The 8,711-nt window shown below is 36.9% G+C and overlaps 1 pseudogene; it reads right to left on the bottom strand.

Annotated features, from left to right (window-relative positions):
• Positions 1-5,471: 5,471 nt before the first annotated feature.
• LOC149147768 (low affinity inorganic phosphate transporter 1-like) lies at positions 5,472-7,367 on the bottom strand (annotated as a pseudogene).
• Positions 7,368-8,711: the final 1,344 nt, after the last annotated feature.

Here is an 8,711-nt window from a genome sequence, read left to right as displayed (position 1 = left end):
AATATATATTTTATTTTAATATTTGCATGTAACATTTTAACATTTCAACAATAAATGATTTAGTATAAATATTTTAATATATTGAAATAACATTTCTACACTCTGCACAAAACACTACCTCTATATTCCCCATTCATTTTTTCAACATATATAATGGATTTAAAGGTTCTTAATGTAAGAACCACCGCAACTATGATGTGTATTGAAATTAATAATACAAATCATAATTCTCGCCATAAAAATTGACACAAAGTACATCAACCCAAGAACGATGGGTTCATTGTCGTAAATACTTTGATTTTTCCAAAAGAATTGCGGTCTATGACAACATCAGAAACAACACCATAGTATTTTATTGTAATAACGATACGCCTGTTTTTGTTCGGCATATCAATATTATGAAGATTGTGGAAATCTAAATAAATATAAACTAAGTGTAAAACAACACCGTAGTATTTTATTGGTCGTATTCTAAACAAGTGTAAAACAACACCATGGTATTTTATTGGTAGTATTTTAAATGGGGTGTTTTTTTGCCTTGAAAATTATGAAAAATTGGGCAATATGTTGATTAATTTGGGTAGGGATTTTTATAAATCCAGACTACAGTTGTTAAATTTCAAGATTTTCGGGGCTCCAAAAGTTTTTGATGGTGTTAAATCCATTTCCATCTTCAAAAACATGATTTAAACATCGCTTCTACGAAATTTGCTGAATTTCTTTTCCCCGGATTCCAGCCAAAAATGGTCGTCCGGGAAATTCCTCCTTGGGTAGACTTGTCCATTTTATTATAATAACGATACACTTGGTTTTATTAGGCAATATTTATTTATTTATTTTTTTGTGTAAGGCTAATTCTATTAAAAGGAACAAAAAATAAAATTACAAAGAGGCCTCAGCCTCAACCGTTGTCATCGAAGTTCATCATGAGTATCTAAACTGCCCCATATTTGGGGAAACCAGTTTGACATAGAAAAAACCATACATATGTCCTGGACCCAACACCGAAGGAAAACCATACAAATGACCTGGTCCCAACCCTAAAGCAAAAACCAGAAGTAGTTTTGACACAACACCACCTGATGCAGTTGGAAATATGACATACCCGCTTATCATTTAGACAAAAAAAAAAACAAGTGATTGGATCAAACCAGTCAGCGACAGAAATCTGAGATGGCGCGTGGGTGGCAGCGGATGCCACATGGCTTCACTTGGGTCCATCCTGGTCATGTGTCTCCTCGACAATGGGGCAAGCATACCGATCCCAATCTTCATCCTCCTCTGCCACGTCGCCTTCCGCTGTGCCACCTGGAGGCTCCCTCGCAGGCAGGGTGCCGCTCGAACTGCCGGCTATAGCCATCGTAATAGAAGCTCCGACTGAGCTGCCACCTGGTTGCCGAATGTCGCCAGCGTGTTCTCCTTCTGCATGCAGTCTGCCACGCCTAATTCCCCTGCCTTCTTCCTTCGGGAGCTGCTCAGAACCACGACCAACTCCATGACTGTGCTCCTCCTGAAGTTGCGCTTCAGAGTTTCTCACCTGAGCGCTGTGCTGCTCACTTTCTTCAGAGAATACAATGGTGACATTAGTTGTTATGATGGGCTTGTTTAGGCTGCTTTGGAACCTGAATTGAGTCGAGTGAGGGACCGAACTGGGATGCAAAGGAAAAGTGGCTGTATGAAGCCAGAAATCTCTGTGCTCAGCCATTGAAGCCTGCACATGACCCCGACCACTGCACATTTGAGGATAATGTCTGTGAGGCGAGCTGGGAGGGGGAGAATTTTCATGGGGAGGAGGTGGTGAGGCAGGTACAGAGCTTTGCGCTGCTTGTGGGTGAGCGCTGCCACCGTGGGTACCTCCTCTACGGCTCCTCATTTGGTGACGGACCATATCAATGTGGTTCGAATGGAATTCAGTAGGATAGAAAGCGGGAAGGGGAATAGATTATGAACAGAAGGCGACTAGGCAGGATTCAAAGGGCAATGCCTGGAATGGGAGTAATGATGCCCATTTCCAAGGTCAATACAACAAAGAAGCCAGCAGCGGCTCCCGGTAACAATTCTGCGGAAGGGATTTCCAGCATGGGGTGGGCAGATGCTGAGGGAAGGAGGGTAGACAGAGGGGTTGAAAGGCTCCATGCTATGGCCAACTGCGTCCGGATCTTGGCCTGAGTGGCCATTTAATGTTGCATGCAGGCGGGCCTGCGTTCGCTTCAAGTGAACTTGGGATGGTGCGCTGTCCACCGTCTGGCAGAGCCGAACGCCGTCAGTCCGTCGGGTCACCATTGAATGTCTCAGTGTTCACCAGCGTCTGGGTAAAAGGTAGTGGGCTTGGCTCGGTTTAGACTAACTACTCGCATGACAAGCTACGACCTTGCTCAGGATCGAACACAAGACCGGTCCGTCATGACGAGGCCGACTTTACCACTATGCCACCTCCATGACCTTTTTATTAAGCAATATTAGGAAGATTGTGGAAATCTAAATAAATATAAACAAGTGTAATATGCAGCGGGTTGTTTATTATTTTTCTTTTATGTAAAAGTAATTGATAGCATAAATTATTATAACTAAGATTAAAATAATACTACTATTGATGTTCACTTTGGGATTTTAGTACTTTGCTCACTTGTACATTAATATAATAAAAAATACTACATATATTTTATGAATTTAATCATAATATGAAAAAACTTTTATTAGAATCTAGATTTATATTTTTTAGTTATAATGAATTTTTTGGATCACTTTGTCTAATCTTATAATAATAGAAATATTTACAAAAACATCTCCTAGAATGTATTTTCCCTGTAATTTTTATTTAATATTTATTATCTCATATAGAATTTAAAAAGTAGAAAGTGAAAAAGTAAGATTGAAATTAAGAAGATAAACAATATAGAAATAATCATTAATCTCTACTCAATATAATTCATGATATTGCAATTATATTTTGGACTCCAAATAATAAATATAGCAAAGCTTTTTTATGTATTTATTATTTTTTTATTTTTATTTTTTCTATTTCAAACAAAAAAAGAATTATAAATAATAAAAACCAAGTAATTATCTATTTCAATAAAGTTAAATATAGTAAACTTGACTTACTCAAAAAAATCAATTTACCCTTGATAATTCTTAAGTTATTATAATTCATGATTTCACCTATAATACTTTACATAATGTAAATTATAAGACTTAAAAACTTCATTGTAATTAGACTTTGATTAAGAAAATAATAATAGATTAAGGCATTAATTTTTTATAAGAATTATTTATTAGTTTCATATTTTTTTTTTTTTCATTTAAAATAAAACTATTATAAATAATAGAAAATAATTGATTATCAATTTGAAAAAAATATAGTAACGTCAAAAAAATCTGATAAAGGTTAAAGTTAAATTAATGAGAAAAAAATCACTCGAATAACATTCCCTATTCTTAAGAGTCATTAATCAATGCCAACAATACTATATAGATATATTATTGCTATAATTGGAATGGTCTTTATTTCTTCTTTGGAATTTCAGAATATTCTAAAGCCTCAAAAGTGTTGATTGAGCTCAAGCTTTATACAATGAACTTAAACACTAAGTATAAACAAAGACTATTTGGGATGGGTGACTTTTCGAGAAGGCCTGGTTACCAGGTGCAAGCCCCGGAAGTGATGATTGACACTATGTGATTCATTTCACTAGTTTCAATCCCACTTCTTCACCACTGTGAGCATCACGAGATGCAATGAGTTCTAAATGGACTATTTTCATAAATCATGAAAAATTAGTGAATTACTACTACCTTTCATAGAAATGATTATAAATAAATGACTTAATTAACGCAGTTAAATCCCAAATAATATCTAAAATAAATACAATGCTTACAATAATATATTCCAACTTAAACAAAGTGAATGTTTTAACTTCCAATCATTCAATCCATTACCCCTCAACAAGAAGTTAACAACCAAATATGGTAAAGTTGCGAGGACATGTGGTTAGTCAGTGTTGTAGGTTTACACAACTTCCATATGCCATCTTACAGAGGATGCATTATATTTAAATCGGGATCACTTACATTAAGGTCTTAAATAGGTTGCGATAGAATGAGCAATGACCTATTCACCTTTCTCGAAAATAATGTTGCTAAATGCAATTCTGGTTAACTTTTGTTTAAAATAACATCAAGTTGCAACTTCTTTAAACATAAATTGGAAATAAAAATTACAGGTTAAGTTGTTATCTTATGTATGTATCAAATTAATTTGCAATTTCGAAAAAGTAAAAATGATTAAAGAAAATAATTAAAATGCCACAGCACAGGGTAATGAAAAATGACTCAAAAGATCAAGTACTAAAATTCACAAGCAAATGTGTAGCATGACCTCACGGTAATAATTAAATTTATTATAAAGTATTATGGAGGTTTGAAATTTGGAGTATCTTCCTCTTATTATAAGAGAAATTATTAATTTGGAAATTAATTTAAAAAAAGAGTTAGTGTATATTAAATATTACTAAAAAGTTAAATACTTTTGTTTTTTAATAAATTATAATGGGAAAAATTAAATAAATTATAAAAAATAAATATAATTAGAAAATAAAGTAGTTTAAAGAGTCCATAAATTAGTCTCGAAAATAATGGAAATTTAGGTGAGATTATCATAAAATTAGGTAGAATTTTTTGAAAATTTGGGTACAACTTTCAAATTTCAAGATTTTGGGTGCCCCAACTGTTCTTCATGAGGCTGAATCTATTTCCACCATAAAAAAATGATTCAAACATTTTAGCATTCTGATTTTTTGAAAAAGAAATAATGAATTACTGGGGAATTTGAGTAGCGAGTAGACAATGCCCTATAAAATATTTTCTTTATTATAGTGAGAGCTCTTATCATTAGTTGTCAAATATGATAACTATCATTGGTTTGATATCTCCCAATGAATGTAGGTTGAATGTTACTATCATTGGTTTGCTATATGCACTTTAACTCATCACTCTCATTGATTTGCTATTACAGATTGACTCGTCACTATTATTCAAAGAAGACCTATTGGTCATTCATAAGGGACAGAGTTTCATTCCTGCCAAATGGCTCTAATCTTTGGACGATTAACCTATTTCCTTACTCCAGAAAAAAACAAGCTCCTAGCCAAGTAAAAAGAGGTTAAAATATACTCCAGGTAAAATGATTATTTAAAAACATAACCTTAATTTTTCAATAGAAAATGGCTTAAAAACTGAGTTGCATGCATCGAGGCTAAATAAACCTATGGATAGAAAATGGCTTAAAAACTGAGTTGCATGCATCGAGGCTAAATAAACCTATGGAGCATGTAAAGACTAATACACAAATCTCGTCACAAATATAGAATGGCGAAAATAATATTATGTGGAAGATTTTGAATTCCAAACGACAAACCTGAAACATCAGCTCAGCTTAATAATTCTGCACATGAAACTATTTGTGTGCTTTACAAATGGAAAGCAATGAAACACTCACAATTTAGCTTCCGACATTGATCCCGTAATATATATTGTACACGGGATAGAATGGGAAAATTAGGACACTCTAAGCCTAAAATGCGCATCCAATATTTGTTCTGTACAAAATTCTAGTATTGCTGCGGACTATACCAGCTTATTGCAAACACTAGCAAAATGATTCCATACAACTTAGTACCTGTAAATTAAGTGTTTCCAGCTATTTGATTGGTGCGACGTTTCTGCGCGCTGAATGGGTGTGTTCGAGTTCAATTCCTGTGGTCTCCTCTTCCTCGTTCTCCCGGGAGAGCTCTTCCAAGGATTTTCCCTTTGTTTCAGGGATCAGGAACGTGAAAAGAAAACCGAGAGCATTTGTTACTCCTAATATCATCAAAGTATTCTTTATGCCAATACCCTTGTGGTACCCTTTGTCGACTTCACCTATATGAGTGCTCTCTGCGGCGTAGACAAAACCTAAGGCTCCGATTATGGCTCCTGCTTTGCCTGCTGCTGCCGATATGCCGTGACATGTTGAACGAATTCTTGCCGGGAAAATTTCCGCCGGCACGATGAAAGTGGTGGCGTTTGGACCAAAGTTTGAGAAGAAGAAGGTGAAGGCGTAGAGCACGAGAAAGGCTATGTGATTGCCGCCGCAGAATCCGCTGTCACATTTAGTTCCTCGCCAGTGGTAGTATGGAATAGCAAGCGCGAACATGAAGACAGTCATGGAAAAGAATCCCATTAGCTGAATTGCTTTTCTTCCCATGTGGTCGACGAAAGCGACCGTGAACCAGTAGCCTGGGACTGTCGAGCACAGTGCAATAATCGACTGCGCTCTTGCTATTCGATAAACTTCTTCTATTGCGTTCATTGAGTGGGGTGGGGGAAGCCATCCCACAGCCGTGAAGATGTCCTTTTGGAATAGATTTTGGCTGTAGAACGCGATGTCAAACAGAAACCATGTGCTTGTAGTTCCCAGTAGATGCCACCCGTGTCGCCTTGCGAACTCTTTGGAAAATAAACTGAAACTCGGCTCATTCCGTCGAATCTCTTCAACCTTCTGTGGGTCTACCTGGATTTCAACCTGAAGAACCCTGGACATGTCAGCCGCAGCTCTTTTTTCGTCTTTAGCGACGAGGGCGGTGAAGCGAGCTGTTTCGGGCATTTTCATTCGCCAATAGTATGTCAACGCAGCTGGAATGGCCCCCACCATAAGAATGATTCGCCATACATAATCGGGTTTACCGGTGGTACTGCCTACAGGATTGTCCTTGTATCCACGTTTGAATGCTGCTGAGACGATAATGGCCACGGCACCGCCGGCGAGAATCCCGAATCCTTGCATAGCAAACACCGCCGCGATGAAGCCCCCTCGGGTTTTCTTGTTGGCATACTCCGACATAATAGTAGCGGATAAAGGATAATCTCCGCCGATGCCGAAGCCCAGCCAGAATCTGAAAAAGCAGAGCGTTATCATAACGGCTTTCGGCGTTCTGCTGAAAGGAAGGCCTGATGCTATGGAGGCAAGGACCATGAGCATGAGCGTTATTCCATAGACTTTCCTTCGTCCCATTTTGTCACCCAGCCAACCAAAGAAAAGTTGCCCGGCAAGTGTTCCGCATAAGGCCACTCCGTTCACCGCAGCCGTGACATTCACAGGTAGGATACCCGGACCGTTGTTATCGAAGTAATAAATCCTTCCCAAGGAGCTTGGTGACGGTGGAGATGCAGAACAAGTCATAGGCATCCGTGAAGAAGCCCATCCCTGCAATAACGATTGCACTAAAGTGGTACCATTGTGTTTTTGCCACGTCCAACGCATTTAAGACTTCCAGTTGATTTCTCGCCATGACTCCGGCCTTGCTTCCAAGCTTTCTTCAGAAAATATTTTTCCACTGCTCAACACAAAGTGCAATTTATTAAAGCTCGCACTTTTGTCGACTCATTGCAGAAGAGAAGGAAACAGAACAAGTGAAATTAAACATGAAAAACAAGCAAATATACAAGAGCCTAAACATTTGAAAAACAAGCTATTTTCGTCAGCCGGGCAGATTTGGAAAAATAGTTCAGAGCAAACGCTCCAGCTGTAGTAAAGGTAACAGCGAAACTAGTCATGAGAATCGCAAGTACTTCAGAATAATCTTGAGCTGGATCAAAGAATTCAGAAAACGATGCGAAAATGAAGCAAGATTAATCATTTTCGATAGAAATTTATGAAGCCTAGCAACTTACAGTCAACGGCATCAAACTGCATCCAAAGACGAAAGAAACTCAATAATAGCGAAGCCAGAGCCTTCAATCTCAAAACAGGAAACTAAATCCTCGAAATTAGAAATCATTGAAAAATTGGTAATGGTTCAACTCAAAAGCCATGGCCACAAAGTCTTCTAAAAGTAAGCTAAGCTGTTGAGAAAATAAATCGGGAATATCGGCAAAAGGAAAATACGACAGATCTAAGTACGTTAACTGCCATATCGAGAATCCTTCGGAAATCTTTAGCGATATTTAGCAACCTAAAGCGCCATGGCCAATTTCATCTCAAATACTGAAGTTTAAGTGCAAATTTTGACAAAAATCCGAATAGAAAAGCTCTCCATTCGTCGAACTCCAGTTAAATTTTTACCGCGAATTCGATGTCAGGCTAAAATTCACAGATCGAACCTATGGTTTGTGGCCATTCTCCGATTCTAGCAGCAAAACACGTCCCGAAACTTGTAAAGGCGGCAAAATAACGTACTTGATTTGACGAAAGTAAAGATGTTTGAGATCCTCACATTACTTGGCTCTCACTCGATAGAACCGAGAACTAACCTTGAACGAATCTCCGTCCAGTTCCCTACGCTTCGCTTGACCGAAAACTTCTCTGTAACATATACATTTACATATATTTTCTCGATAAACACTGTATATATATAATTATAAAATTCGCATTTTATATATATATATATATATATATATATATATTTTGATATAAAACAATTTATTTGTTTAGCGTTTTAGTTCAAGTTTTATGGAACGGGTTTAAAGGTGGGAGGTATATATATAGAATAGTTAGTTTATTTAGGGTTTTAAGTTCAAATTTTAATGGAAAGGGTCTCACGGTGGGAATAAGATATGATACTTTTATATATTAATTTATTTATGAGAAATAAAATAATTATTTTATATGAAGTTCAGTGTTTTATGAGGTTGATAAGAGTTTTGTATAGTTTAATATATGTTAAAAAATGTTA

Source organism: Pinus tabuliformis, chromosome 9, assembly GCF_031772625.1.
Source record: "Pinus tabuliformis cultivar Carrire ecotype Pingquan chromosome 9, CPIR1, whole genome shotgun sequence".
Taxonomy (NCBI): Eukaryota; Viridiplantae; Streptophyta; class Pinopsida; order Pinales; family Pinaceae; genus Pinus; species Pinus tabuliformis.
The sequence above is the reverse complement of the archived record's forward strand: the minus strand, read 5'-3'. Positions and strand labels throughout refer to the sequence as shown.